Below are 16,271 nucleotides of genomic sequence, written 5' to 3' on the forward strand. Positions count from 1 at the left end.
GACACTGGTATCCCATCTCAGAGTCCCGCTGGCTCCACTTCTGACCCAGCACCCTGCTAATGCACCTCGGAAAGCAGCAGGAGGTGACCCAGGTATTTGAGCCTCAGCCACCCACATGGGAGACCTGAATAGAATGTCAGGCTCCTGATTTCAGCCTGGCCCAGCCCTGGAGTTGTGGCTATCTGGGGAGTGAACTAGCAGATGGGAAATCTCTCTCTCTGTTTCTGTCTCTCCTTCTCTCTGTAACTTTGACATTCAAATAAATATATAAATCATTTTTTAAAAAGAATAAACAGAACAGATCAAAGCCTCTGGTTTCATGGAGCTTATATTTAAGCACGGGAGAGAGGCAACAAGTTCAACAAGTAAAATATATGATATACCTGAGGAAGATAAATGGCATGGAGAAAAGTGAAGCAGGAAAGTAAGAAAAGGAAGGCCAAGAGTTGGAATGCAATTTTTGATGGGGTTCTCAAGGATGGCCCCATGAAAATGGGGGTGTTGAAGAAAAACTATGGAATGTTTCATGAATTCAAGTGACATAAAGGGCCATGGTACATCTTTTTTAAAAAGATTTATTTATTTATTTATTTGAAAGAGAGTTACTGAGAGGGAGGGAGGGAGGGAGGCAGGGTGGGAGAGAGAGAGAGAGAGAAAGAGAGAGAGAGAGAGAGAAGTCTTCCATCCGCTGGTTCACTCCCCAGATGGTACAGTCATGGCAAAGATAGCTTCAGGCAAGAGTCCATGGTTAATAAACTTAGAGGTAATTTTAATGAAGAGAAGGTTATAGAGTGATAGGCTCTAAAGAAGAGGTACTACCTGGGGTCCTAGGAAGAAAATAACCAACCTAGAAAATTGAGGATGGCAGCACCGGCACTCAGGGTTGTAGACCCATTCGGGGCGCCAGATTCTGTCCCGGTTGCCCCTCTTTCAGGCCAGCTCTCTGCTGTGGCCTGGGAAGGCAGTGGAGGATGGCCCAAGTCCTTGGGCCCTGCACCCGCATGGGAGATCAGGAGAAGCACCTAGCTCCTGGCTTCGGATCAGGGTGGTGCGCCAGCCGCGGCGTCCATTGGAGGGTGAACCAACGGAAAAGGAAGACCTTTCTCTCTGTCTCTCTCTCTCTCACTGTCCACTCTGCCTGTCAAAAAAAAAAAAAAAAAAAAAAAAAGAAAAGAAAAGAAAGAAAGAAAATTGAGGATGACTGTGAGAACATAAAGAGAGAAGGATAAAGGTGGCAGAGAGGGGAAATTATTTGGAAAATGGGAAAGAGCGGCCGGCGCCGCGGCTCAACAGGCTAATCCTCCACCTAGCGGCGCCGGCACACCGGGTTCTAGTCCCGGTCGTGGCGCCGGATTCTGTCCTGGTTGCCCCTCTTCCAGTCCAGCTCTCTGCTGTGGCCTGGGAAGGCAGTGGAGGATGGCACAAGTGCTTGGGCCCTGCACCCGCATGGGAGACCAGGAGAAGCACCTGGCTCCTGCCTTTGGATCAGCGTGGTGCGCCGGCTGCAGCGCGCCAGCCGTGGTGGCCATTGGAGGGTGAACCAACAGCAAAAGGAAGACCTTTCTCTCTCTCTCTCTCTCTCTCTCTCTCTCTCTCACTATCCACTCTGTCAAAAAAAAAAAAAAAAGTGGGAAAGAGCATGAGGCAGGAAAGCACAGCCTTTGGGATAAGAGACTTGGAATAAAGCTCCAATCCTGATGGTTATTGGCTGGATAATTTTGGGTGAGTGGCTTCATCTCTGAGCTTCAAAATGAGGATGGTGATGTATGTCATAAGGTAGATGTTAGAGGATCAAATGGGGGCGGTTTCTATGAAAGGGCCCTGGTCTATAGCAGGTGCACATAGTGTGCCCTTCTTTGAAGGCAGCAGGGTCTGCTTGATGATATCATAATAATAATAGTGGGTAGACATATGGACTCTGAAGTTAGACTACCTCAATTCAACACCTTGCTCAGAGGCAGGCAATTGTAGCAGTGGTTAAGACACTGCTTGGGACAACTTCATTACACATCAGAGTGACTGAATTTGAGTCCCAGATCTGCTCCTGCTTTCAGCTTCCTGCTAATGGTCATCTTGGGAGGCAACTGGTGATGGCTCAAGTGCTTGGGTTCCTGCACCCACATGGGAGACCTGAATTGAGTTCCAGGCTCCTGACTTTAGCTTAGTGCAGCTGTGGCTCGCTTTCTCTATCTCTTTCTCTCTCACATAAGAAAGTAAATCAGTAAGTCATTTTTAAAACCATAGTCACTGATCAGGTGAGTGATGTGGGTGAGTTAAGTCAATTCTGGGTTTCAAGTTCTTCATCAATAAACAGTGATGAAAGAAATATTAACTTCAATTGTATTAAATTAGACTGTACTTGTAAAGTGCTTAGAATACTGTGTGGCTGCGTTAAATGCTCCTTCAATATCACCTATTATCATTACACATGACAAATAGAGGTAGGGAGCTGGCCTGCCAGCTTCGATGATGTTTAAAATGCCCACATCCACACCTGAGGGCCTGGGTTTGATAGCTGTCTTCTGCTTCTGATTCCAGCTTCCTGCTAATGCGCACCCTGGAAAGCAGCAAGTGAGGGATGAAGTAATTGGGTTTTTGCCACTCCTATGGGAGATCTGGAGCAGGCTCCTGCTAAGCTCTAGCTAGAGTGGGAATCTGAGGACTGAACCAATACATGGGAACTCTCTCTCACTCTGTCAAATAAATTAACTATTTAAAGAAACTAAGAAAGACATTTCAAAAATGATCTATGCATTATGAAAAATCCGGTGTCATCTTAATGTGCTCAGAACTATCAGAGGAACAATAACAGTAATTAACAAATCCCACCTTAAAGAAAACCTGTCCTGCCTTTCATCAGAAGCTCTTGGAACATATAAATTAAGCTTTATAAAATGAAATCCACTTTGTTACAAAGAGCTTAAGTGTCTTATCTCAGGTCATGGCATTGGGAGATAGAACCTAGCCCTTCACTGACTTTTCTTCCTGCCCTAAATTGCTCAGTATTTCCTCTTTATGGGTAGAATTCTTCTCAATCTGGCTGTTGAGTTTCTGGACTCCAAGCCTCATCCTCTCTCCCAGACAGAAGACCTGAGACTTCATCAGGGGGAAAATTCAGGATATTTGACCCCCTTTGGTCTTAGTAGAAACTGGATTCTGAAAGACTCCCTTCATGGCAGTTATTAGCCTGTAATTGCTGGATATTGGGGAGAGTAGGAGGAGCTTGGAGAGTGGGAGGCTGGGTGGTCTGGGCTAAGAGAGTACTTGAGAGACTTGGAGTAGTGTCTATTTACAAACCAACACAGAAGTATGTTCATATTTTTAACTGTGGATTTTTAATTACAGTTCATACCAGCTGTGTACAAATCTAGGGCCTAGGAGAACATTCTAAGTCTACTACTCAACACCTACCCCTAATGTTGCCACAGGGAATTCTTGAATTCCTTGCGATCTTCCTTCCAGCCATAATTAGACATACAGCCAATATTATAGCAATGCAAAGATATGATTTAAGTCTCTGAAATCGCCCCTAATTGTTCTTGACCTTGTCGGGAGTAATGCTGTTCTATTGCTGCTGCACATATACTTAAAGCCAAGGTAGAGCTTATTGGATATGGGAATCACAATGTTTTCTGGTGTGATGGTTTAACTCAAGTGTTTCCAACTTTATCCTTCAAGTAGCAAGTATCCTGTGGTTTGAGTACGGTCAAGGGTTAAGGTGAGTCCTCTTAGCTGTTCACATTTCTCCAGCTGTGGCTGTGGGGTCCCAACAGTTCCCTGAGTCCCTCCTGCTCTTTCGCCCCAGGATTGAACATCAGATTCAGAATGGTGGGCAGGGAAAGGGGCCACAGTGTGGACTTGGGACCTCGACTGCTGCTGGAGAAGAATGTTCTGGGTCTTGGGGAGGTGCAACTCCCCCTCTTCCATCCTGGGCCGCATGGGCTCCCCTCAGCCCACCCAAGAAACAGGTGGGTCTGAAGCTGAACAGCCAAGAGACAGAGTGATCCAAGGTACCGGAATGGCAGGTGCAGAAGGGACTTACAGGCTGCCTGGCCCCTCTCCCTCCAGGCCCTCACCGGAGCCAGGCTGGACAGCCTCTGAGGCTGACTGCTCCCTCCCTCCACACATGCTGCAGGAGTCCCCTCCCCAGCCTTTCTGTGTGACGCTGCCCATCCATTCTCCAAGTGAACTGGGATGGACTTGGAAACACCCTGCCTCACTTCTGTCAGTATCTCTTCATTAATGCCAAAGGAGATGATGCTTATCCTGATGTCAGAGAAATATAGTAGTGAGATAGCTAATTGCCCAACTTGGGTCTGATTTAGACTTATGAAACTTTAAGTAAGTGATTTTGCTTCTCTAAGACTTGGTTTCCCCCTGTGTATAATTTATTTCCTGGGAATGGAATGGCTCTGATATTAGAGCTTGTGGGACACAATGACAGGATTATATCTGACTAATCATGAGGATTTTTTTCCTAGAAACGTCAATCTGGCGTTAATAGATGAGGTTGTGCATATGTTACAAGGAATGCACTGGGTATACATCCAAAGGAATTGAAATTAGGGGTGGGCATTTTGGCCTAGCAGTTAAGATGCTGGTTAAAATGCCCACATTTCATGTGAGAGTACCTGGACTTGAGATCCACCTCTGGCTCCTGACTCCACCTCCCTGCTAATGCAGATCCTGAGAGGCAGCAGTGATGGCTCAAGTAATTGGAATCCTGCCACCCACGTGGAGACTTGGACTGAATTCCCAGCTCTTGACTTCAACCCCAGATAACCCTGGCCATTGGGAACATTAAGGGAGTAAATGAGGAGAGCTTTCTCTCTCCATCTGTGCTCCCATCCCCCACCCCCACCCCGGTATGTTGGAGGCCGGGACTGTGGTGTAGCGGTAAAGCTGCCGCCTGCAATGCCGGCATCCCATATGGGCACCAGTTCAAGTCCCAGCTGTTCCATTTCTGATCCAGCTCTCTGCTATGGCCTGGGAAAGCAGCAGAGGATGGCCCAAGTCCTTGGGCCCCTGCACCCACGTGGGAGACCTGGAAGAAGCTCCTGGCTCCTGGCTTTGGATCGGCAGCCATTTGGGGAGTGAAGCAGTGGATGGAAGACCTCTCCCTCTGTGTCTCTCCCTCTCACTGTCAGTAACTCTACCTCTCAAATAAATAAAATCTTTAAAAATAAGGTGTGGTTTGCCTCATGTCATTTGCCATTGTTATTGATTAACTTCTTAATTTTGCATATTTTATTGTTATGTTTTTTGCATTTTATACCTTATCCCCCAAATATGTAAATGGATCAAAAGTGGTTCATTCAACTACAAATTCAGTGATGGGGGCCGGCACCATGGCTCATTTGGCTAATCCTCTGCCTGCAGCACCGGCATCCCATATGGGCATTGGTTCTAGTCCTGGTTGCTCCTCTTCCACTCCAGCTCTCTGCTGTGGCCCAGGAGGGCAGTGGAGGATGGCCCAAGTGCTTGGGCTCCTGCACCTGCATGAGAGACTGGGAGGCAGCACCTGGCTCCTGGCTTCAGATTGGTGCAACTCTGGCCATGGCAGCCATTTGGGGGGTAAACCAAAGAGAGGAAGACCTTTCTGTCTCTCTCTTTCACTGTCTATAACTCTTGCTGTCAAATAAATAAAAAAAATTCAGTGATGAAAATATCAACTCAAGGTAACATTAAAATCATAATTGTGAACTTGCCTCTTGGCAAGTTCTAAATGTAGAATGTGAAGATATATATATATTGGGACAAATAAGCTTAATGAATTAAAACAGCATATAAAAATCTCAAATTAGTGAAGAGGAATTAAAACAATGAATGAATATCTTAACACTGATTTTATTGTGTAGATGTCATAATCTGTTATGAAATTTTATCCAATGATGCCATTGTAGCTTTCATAAGATTTTCCTACAAAACACAGAAGCTTCTCCAGCAATACATCTAATGTTTGCAGAAAAGCAGTTATAAATAATACTATCCAATACTAAACCAATAAATATTATCACTAACTGGAGGGAATAGGTCCAAATTCTAGTAGCTGGTAACAAAATCACACTGATCAGAGTATATGCAGTTGTTCTAACTCGATTTCTAAGAATTTACCATTATTACTAAGTTGGTGGCAACCATTATATCCAGAAAAAATCAGGATGAATTTTAAGCACTATTCCTTTATCACTATCATATGTTGCATAATATCCTAGGATTGCAGAGTGAAAGAACAAATTCTAACATGTGAAAGTGCTATGGCCTATTTTCAGTTGTCATATCTGATATACTTATGCAAGAGAAATGCTACTGAACTTTGATTCTATCTATCACTGGAAACAACAGCCTTCAAGAGGCGATAACATTCATTTACTTAAAGGCCACTTTGTGATATGTGATAAAGACTGAAAAAAAAATCAGACTGAAACCAACATGAACAAAGCAGCAGCTATGAATGTAGCAAAGAAGGATGGTGTAGCCACATGAATAAAAGATGTACTTGAATGTCACGTTCATATGTTGCTGCTTTCAAAGAAAGGGCTGTGGTCAATGATACCCTCATGACTTTGATTCAGTGTTGAAGAGTCAAGATTGGGATGCTGATAATATATCTCCCATTGACTGTTCATCTTTTCATGATGCAAAGTGAAGAAATGGGCAGTAAAGTACAAGTCTATCTTTGCACGCTGATTTATGAGGATTGTCAAGGGAAAAGATATTCTTTCAAGTTTGTTGAGGGTGAAACATAAAGCATTTCTTCACAACCGGTGTAACACCAGAAAAGGCCATCTGTATGATTTCAATTGAATCATTCAAGAAGTGTATCTCAGCAATATATTCTGAGATATATATTCTCAGCAATATATTTCAACAGCCTGAACTTATCATTTAAGGGCTTAAATATCAACATTTTTATGATATCAAGATTTCCTTAGATAGCTTAAACGTGATACAAATGGTTCAGTCACCAAGAGTTTGACTTGGTGATTTTGTCCTCTTATCAAAGAATAAAAATTTGGTGTATTTTAAAAGTACATCCACATGCTGTAATGAAATGTGAAAAAAAATTCTGCAGAGCTGAATATAATCAAAGGAAGAATTAAATCTATTTGCTACTGTCTTACAAATTGAAACAATCAACCTTTCAGCTTTTAAATGTGAAATGCTTCTCCATCATGAGAGATGGAGTGTTGAAAGGAGTCTTTAGTGAGAGATCATTCCATAAATTATATGTTATGTTCTACTCAAGTATGAATATCAAAACTGTCTGCCAAAGCCACCAAATACTATCTATGATTTATGATTTTCTTTTTTAGTAAGAATACATGCAAGTAAAGAAAAAGGGATATCAAACTTGCCCTAGATATTGATATATTATTATTTCTAGATATGTATATATGTATTTTCCTATATATATTATTTCTCTGGATATATGATGCTTTGGTGAAATATTATACATTCATTTTTATTATCGCTATAATAAATGGCTATTATCATTGATTTTAAAAAATCAGTTTCTTTGTTTTTAATTAAACATTCTAATGGATATTTCTGTATATGTGTGGGGGTGTGTGTATGTATTAAAAACATGGAAAATATTATATGAGTTGGGGGCTGGGAAATTCAGCCAAAATATATTCTCTTATGTCTTAATTTCTGCCACAAGAGGTTTTTTATTTTAATTTTCATAATCAAGATGACTATCTCACTGATAGCTACCACATTTAGCTTCTATCTGTTATCAATGCCTTATTTTTTTTGAAAGGCAGGGTTACAGAGAAAGAGAGAGAGAGAAGGAGAAAGAAAGAGAGATCTTCCCTCCACTGGTTTACTCGCCAATGGCCACAACAGCCAGAGCTGGGTGGATGCAATGCTAGGAACGAGGAACTTCTTCCAGGTTTCCCATGTGGGAGCAGGGGCCCAAGCACTTGAGCCATCTTGCACTGTTTTCCCCGGTGCATCAGCAGGGAGCTGGATCAGCATGCAAATAGGATGCTGGCACTGCAGACAGTGGCTTAACCTTCTATGCCACAGTGCCAGCCCCAATGCCTTATTTTTAAAGGTTTATTTATTTATTTGAAAGGCAGAGCAATGGAGAGGGGGGATAGACAGAAAGAGAGATCTTCCACCTACTGGTTCACTCCCCAAATAACCGCAAGTGTGAGGTCTGGACCAGGCTAAAGTCAGGAGCCAGAAATTCCATACTGGTCTGTTATGTGGGTGGCAGGGTCCCAAGTATTTGGGCTATTTTCTGCTGCCTTCCCAGGCACTTTAGCAGAAAGCTGGATTGGAAGTGGAGTAGCCAGAACTCAAACTAGTGCTCTATACCAGATGCTAGCACTGAATGCAGTAGCTTAACCTGCTGGACCACAACACTAGGCCCATCAATGCCATATTGAAGAGGAATTGCTTATATCTTTTCCCAAATAATTGATATATGAGAACAAATTTTGATAGAGAAACAGTGGGGTGAGGAATTTGGGACCAGAGAATAAGATTCAAGTCCTCATCTACAAAGCTTTGAAACAATACCAATGCCCATGCTCTACTCTACCCAACTGATTAAAAAAATGTCCCTGGATGATTCTATGATGCAAGCACAGTTAAGAGCCACTGATCACAGATCTCTGCACCTCGAAGTAGTTTTATTTCATCATCCCGTCGAATCAAGGGGCTCCCAGGCTCCTGAGAGGACTGCAGAATGGAAGGAGTCTGGGCAACAGAGAAGGGGAGCTGCTGAGCAGAGAACACTAGCATAGGAGGGGTCTGCAGTAAAACTGGTTGAATTTTCAGTTCAAATTGTTTGCCAAGGATTTCATTCTGATGGAATACATATGGTCTCTCACATGAAAAGGAAGAAGGGAGAAGTGCTAGAGGAGAGAGATGACAAGTAGCCTTTCTCTTCCCCACCCTTTGTCTCCACTGGAGGTGTTCTTTCTGGCTCGGAGAGGACACAAAACTAGGAAGTCAAGTCATATCTGACAGCTGAGATGAGGGCTGAGGAGGTTTTCATGCTGAATAAGAAGTGTGTACTAACCCGCCAGGAAAGGCTCGCCTTTGCTTTTCCAAAATATGGCAAAGGCAAAGAAATGAAAAGCAAGAGAGGAAACAAAGATGTCTAATTGTATCCAATGACTTGCTTTAAAAGTTGCCCCAAAGCATCAGCTTTTAAAGGGAAACTCTTCTTTAAAGTTCCCTTAAGATAAGCCATATGTTTGATATAAAAGAGGTGGAACCATGAGTTGTGCTTTTAAGTCTGATGTGCCGGAGTTCAGGATTCCCATGTGACTTTCCAGAAAGTACATGCCTTCCTGCATATCCTTTCACACTGTGCACAGACCGCCCTCTCTCCCAGACTAGCTTCCCCACAAGGACACACAGCTCTCAAGGCAGCATGGGTAGGTCAAAAGCCTGTGAGACTCAGGCATACAGACACTTGGCTTCAAACCCCAGCTCGGCTCACATGGGTTGTGTGATCTTGGGTAAAGTACTCTGCCTTCCTGATTTCCAATTTCCTCATTATAAAATGGGGAAATAATAGTGTCCACGTGTTGTTTTTTTTTTAAGCATTCAATGAGATGAGGTATATGGTATGCTAAATACATATTAGGTGTTACATAGTTAAAATGCCAGGTTTTGAGCTGTACAGGATGTATTCAAGAAATATATGTATTAACAAATCTTTTAATTTCATTTTCCACTAACGTTTTGAAGTCTCCTTTTATGTCCTCTTCGTTCTTTCAGTACTGAAAGTTTCCTGTGAAAGTAGAACCCAGGCTCAAGGAAGAAGAAAAACAAAATGTTGAAATGGAAAACTACCAACATTCTCAAGTCACTGCAAAGACAATTTGGGTTTGCCGAGGGGAGACTTTCCTGGCAGACTAAAAGGGGTGCCACCTTTGCCTCACATGCATAAAATGTGAACCAGCATCTATTTCTCCCTATCTGAGTAGAAGAGGGGAATTTATCTCTGTCTCTCCTCTCTCTGTGTAACTCTGATTTAAGCAAATAAATAAATCTTTTTTAAAAAGAGAAAGACAGATGGAGACATAGGAGGGAGAGGGAGGGAGGGAGGCCTCACACACAGAGGAATAAATAGAAATAAAGACAGGGGGCTGGTGCTGTGGCGCAGCGGGTTAGGGCCCTGGCCTGAAGCGCTGGCATATCATGTGGGCACCGGTTCTAGTCCCGGCTGCTCCTCTTTTTTTTTTTTTTTTTTTTTGACAGGCAGAGTGGACAGTGAGGGGGGGGTGGAGAAAGGTGTTCCTTTGCTTTGGTTCACCCTCCAATGGCCGCTGCGGCCGGTGCACCGTGCTGATCTGAAGGCAGGAGCCAGGTGCTTCTCCTGGTCTCCCACGGGGGTGCAGGGCAACCGGGACAGAATCCGGCGCCCCAACCGAGACTAGAACCCGGTGTGCCGGCGCCGCAGGCGGAGGATTAGCCTAGTGAGCCACGGCGCCAGCCCTTCAGCAGAATTCTAACCACCACCTCAGCCCAAGAATATTTAGTGGATGCTCTTAACAGAACAAGTTGTTTTGCTCACTGGATCAATCTCACTTATAAAGACAATTTTTAGCAATAAGAAAGATTATTTAGAGCTACCTAGTTTTGGAGCTATATAGTATTTGGAGTGACAAATTAAAGTTTTTCCTCTTGGAACCCTGAAATCACCTAGCATCACCTATGAATCCTATGGATCATATTACAACTACAACTGGCCAGAAACCCTTATCTCACCTTGGTGTACCTCTGCCAGTTCAAGCCTTGAGGTTATGCATTCCAAATTCTTTATTTTACTTTTTAAATATTTTCTTCCTTTTTTTAATGGATAGCTAAAATTATATTTATTTATGGGGTACGAATATAATACATACATACATCATATAATATTCAAGTAAGGATAAATGTAGCTTCTCAAACATTTATCCTTTCTTCATGGTGAAAACATTGAAAATTATCTTTCAGAATTTTTAGGAAAAAATACACAGTATAATATTTTTAATCTCTACTGTGCAATAGAGCACAGAACTTCTTACTCATATCTAACTGTAACTTAGCACTGATTAATCAGTCATTTCTCATTACTTCTTCCCCTAACCTCTTTTAAAGGCAGAAGGAAAGAATTCCAGTCCCCATCATAATTGAGTGGAGATATGCTAGCAACATCATGGATTCATTTATTTCTACATTCATATAAATATTTTTTCAGACTTTTACCATGTGTTGAACAACTGGGTACTGAGAACTCAGAAACAAAATAAGACATGACTCTTCCCTGAAGAACTGAGGTTTTAGAAGGGAGACAGACAAGTAAATATAGAATACTCAGATATGACCAATGCAGAAACAGAGATATGCCTAGAATGTTACAGGAAGCTAGAGGAGATGAGCAACTAAACCTTTCTGGAGTGGATGGGGATTGGGAAAGTTTTCACAGAAGAAGTAGCACTTGGATTGAGTGTTGAAAGATGAGTAGACAGTCTTAAGGCCCAAGAGGCATGCAAGGGCACTTTGAGGACTAGGAACAAGGACTTGGTTTTCAGGGGAAGGGTGTACAGCTAATATTGTTGTTAAAAATTATCAGACATGAGCAAACTTGGGCAAATAAAAAAATTTAATGGAATAGTTGATAAAGGCTTTGGGAGGAAATCATCTCTGAGAATGTAGGTAGCTAGGAACAGATATATAGTTTTTTCAAGGCACTGCCATACCGCTGAAACAATTGTGATGATTTTTCTATCTTGTGCTCAAGATTCAAATTTCTTGGAGAGGCATATATTGCATTACATGCCCATCCATGCTAGAGATGGCCAGAGCATCTTGGTTGATAGTACCACCCAAACTGCCTCTAATAGGAGGGAGATAGTTTCCCCAGAAAAAACAATTGTGGTATAGATACCAGAAGGGGGAATTTTGTTGAGCAACAACAAAGGGTGTGGAGCAGCACATCCTCTAATTCAAGTGGCATCTCTTGCTGTCGCTGGAGTTTCTGCTGATGAGCTGTCCCTCCATTGCTATGGCTTCTATCTGACAGCCTCTGCAATATATACTTAGCACCCGAACTATAGTAACATGACCTCTTCTTTGTATTCTTGCAGCTCTAGGGGTAGCAGGCAGATTTGCATCATTGCTAATGTCTTGCTCCTCTTTGGTCTTTGAGTTCTCCCAACTTGTTTCCTTTGCTAAACATCTTCTTTTGGATATTTGATATAGGCTCTGTGTTTGCTAACTGGTATAATTCTCACTCCCTTTGCCAGGATAACAACAGGCAAAAATCAACAGCAGAGCCACTGGGTTCAGAAGGGCCCACATACCAGTGCTGCAAGTCGGGCTATTCCACTCACATTCTTGAACTTTAATCTTCAAACCACTAATGCTGAGCAAGACTGGCAGAGGAGGCTGAAAAATCACAGTAGTGTATCAAGGGCAAAAGAAGTAGCTATAAAACTGTAACCAAACATTCACCAAGCTGTTGTTTTGTCCTAAAGCTCCATGGGGGGTATTTTAAAAATGAGTTTTCCATCGACTTAGTTAATTATTATAGGCTTTTTCTTGTGACCTTGTCCCTTTTTTGGAAATAAATGTTTGGCTGTTGTTGTTTTAAGTAGAATCATGCTGTGTCTCGGCTCAGAGCATGCGTTTGGGGTGTGCGATGTGGACTCTTAGGGGACCACGTGAGTACAGGGGACTGGGTGTGCATGCATTCAAGCCTTGTGATTCCAGTGTAGACTCTGCTTGTCTGACTCTTATGTAGGAGAATCTCAAACTCCAGACAGTGAGACTGGAGAGTTTTGCCACCTCATCTGGCTGGTCCTTTCCTCCACCTTCTCAAGTCCATTTCTGTAGATGATTAGTCATTACTGGCTAAGAGAAATTAGGGTCAGTCAGGAGAGAGACAGGTCGGCATTAGGGTTGGGGTGGGGTTTTAAACACTTCATCATACCCACTAGTCACACCCAAAGTTCCCAGAAAAGCATACGACATAATTCGAAGTAGTATACTTGCTATGCAAATGTAACTTAGAACAAATCCCCTTGGTTTGCCCTCATTCTGCACATTTACAAATAGAAAAATTATCCACGCTCCTGCTACTTGGAAAATCAGGAGCCTCCACTGACTGAGAACATGCATTATTGGAGAGTCCCTTGAATTTCCTTCAGTCTCTGAATTTTTGGTGTATGGTCTTTTACATGGCTATTAAGACCAATAACTCTGCCTCTGGAGAATGAAGATTAAGTGAAGATCCATATCCAGCCAGAGCTGGTCTGGTTTACTCTGACTAAGATTCACTCAGATAAGAGTCTGCTAGCATAAGGGTTGTGGAGCTAATGCTGAATGGCCATGACTGTGTGTTCTGTTGGCTAGCAGTACAAAATGGAAGTATGACAAGAGGGCAACTTCCTCCTGCACACTTGTTCTGAATTTCACAAAGAATCCAGACATAGATATGACACAGGGTGCCACAAAGTCTTTAGCCATGTCTCCAGAAAAATGGGCCATGTTTTGTAAGCTACGTGGTTCCCAAGCTAGAGCTTGCATCAGAATCACCTAGAAGGTTTGTGGGTTCTACATCCTCTCACAGGGACACTGAAAAGTATGCAAAAAAAACTTTCAGAACCAACTTTGTCAGAACTCTGGAATACAGTCAAGGTGGCTAGCAATTAATTGAATGCTTAATTAAGAAAGGTGCAACTTCAAAATGTTAGGAGAACTTTGTGCTTGCCTTTCCTTCACCTCTTCCCCTGTGCCCCAGCAGTCTTAGCTGCATTCCCAGTGGAGGATCTTGCCCTCTGGTCCGAGAGGGAGATGAGGAGACCTTATTTGCAAATGATTGGGTATATGTATTGGAATCTGTGTAGGGGCTACCTGAAGAATATACACACAAAGTGCTCATCTTCCTTTCATCTAATTCAGAACTCAGGCTGGGGAAGTATTTGCCATTGCCTAGAAACAAGCTAAACTGACAATAACGGATTCCTGGGGCAAAAGTTTACTTTCAAAATTTACAATAGATTGCCTAAGGCCTAGAACAAAGCTGGGGAGAATTTCTTAGGGAAATTAGGACATTCAAAAGCACCATGCATACAAGGGAATTTCAAAGGCCACATGAATGCCTAGGGCAGGGCATAGGCTCAAAAAAAAAAAAAAAAAAAAAAAAGAGTTGAGATGGCCCTAAACTTTCACCTGAGCTTCTCCTAGCTGATCTGCAATGACTAGAGAGGTATTTGTTTATTTTCTGGTTTGTTCCTTTTAAGCTGTGGGCATTCAGAGAAATATCTGTCAAAACATTAACTGAAGGCAAGTTAAGGAACAGACACTTCAGTGAGCAAACATAGCATACCAAAATGTGCAGGATGCATCAAACGCATCAGAAGGAAATTACTAGCTATAAACACCTCCATCAAAAAAGAAGAAATCTCATATCAATAGCCTAACTTGACATCTGGAGGAAATATACAAAGAATAACAACTAAAGCAAAAATTACAGAGGAAGGAAATAATTATAAAGACTGAAATGGAAAAATAAAATAGAGAACAGAAAAAACAAAAGGAGCATCAATGAAACCAAAAGTTGCTTCTTGGAAAAGATCAACAAATTCAATAAATCTTTAGCTATTCTGACAAGGAGTAAAAGAGAAAGCACAAATAACTTAAAAAAAATGAAAGTGGGGAACTTTCTACCAATCTTGCAAAAATGGAAAAGGATTATACTATGAACACTTGCACACCAATATTATACAACCTAACTGAAATGGACAAATTATTCAAGATGCACAAACTACTTAAACTCACCCAAGGAAAGTTGAATATATCAACATATATAAAAATGAAAAGATTGGATCAGGAATATAAAAAACTCCCAACAAAGAAAAGTCCAGGAACCATGGCTTCAATAGTAAATTCCATCAAATATTTGAAGGATGAACATCAATCCTTCTGTAAATCATCTGATAAATAGGAGAGGAGGGAACATTTCTTAACTTATTCTGTGAGGCCAGCACTACCTTGATAACAAAGTCAGATATGACCCTCAAAGAAAATTCCAAATCAATGTCCCTTATGACTATTAAAGCAAAAACGCTCAATAGAATACCAGCAAACTGAATCCAACAGCATATTTAAAAGATTATACAGTATAATCTGGTAGGATTTATTCCAGAAATACAAAATATAATATATTGGCACTGTGGCATAGTGGGTAAAGCTGGCATCCCATGTGGGCACCTGTTTGAGTCCCAGCTGCTCCGCTTCTGATCCAGCTCTCTGCTGTAGCCTGGAAAAGCAGTAGAAGATGGCCCAAGTCATTGGGCCCCTGCACCCGCGTGGGAGACATGGAAGAAGCTCCTGGCGCCTGGCTTTGGCCTGGCCCAACCTTGGCCACTGTGGCCATCTGGGGAGTGAACAAGCAGATGGAAGACCTCTCTCTGCCTTTCCTTCTCTCACTGTGTAACTCTGACTTTCAAATAAATAAATAAGTATTTTTAAAATGTAATATATCATATTAACAGATGGGAGAATGAACTTACATCATAGTCTCCATTGACACAGAGAAAGTATTTGGCAAAATCTAATACCCTTTCATGATTAAAAATGCTCCAAAAATTAAGACTAGAAGAGCACTCTCAGCATGACACAGGGCATTTATGAAAAACCACAACTAAAGCCATACTGGATGGTGAAAGAATGAAAGCTTTCCCCTTAAGATCAGGAACAAAACCAATGAACACTTTCACCACTGCTATTTAGTGTTGTACTGGAATTGCTTGCTAGAACAATTAGACAAGAAAAAGAAATAAAGGAGGAGTAGGCCTCTGGATAGCAGTTGACATGCCACTTTAGCCATTCACATCCCACATCAGAATGTCAGGGCTTGAGCTTTAGCTCTGCTCTGGATTCCAGCTTCCTGCTAATGCACATCCTGGGAGGCAACAGGTGGTGGCTCAGGTACTTGGGTTATTATCACCTTTGTGGCAGACCAAAACTGAGTTTTTGGCTTCTGGCTTCAGACTAGCCCAGCCCTGGCTATTGTTGGCATTTGGGAAGTAAACCAGTGAATAGGAGTACATTCTCTCTCTCTCAAATTAAAAAAAAAAAGATTTTTAAAATAAAAACATCTAAATAGAAATAATTTAAAATAAAGAAGCAGCCGGCGCCGCAGCTCACTAGGCTAATCCTCCGCCTTGCAGCGCCGGCACACCGGATTCTAGTCCCGGTCGGGGCGCCGGATTCTGTCCCGGTTGCCGCTCTTCCAGGCCAGCTCTCTGCTGTGT

Source organism: Oryctolagus cuniculus, chromosome X, assembly GCF_964237555.1.
Source record: "Oryctolagus cuniculus chromosome X, mOryCun1.1, whole genome shotgun sequence".
In the NCBI taxonomy this organism is placed as follows: Eukaryota; Metazoa; Chordata; class Mammalia; order Lagomorpha; family Leporidae; genus Oryctolagus; species Oryctolagus cuniculus.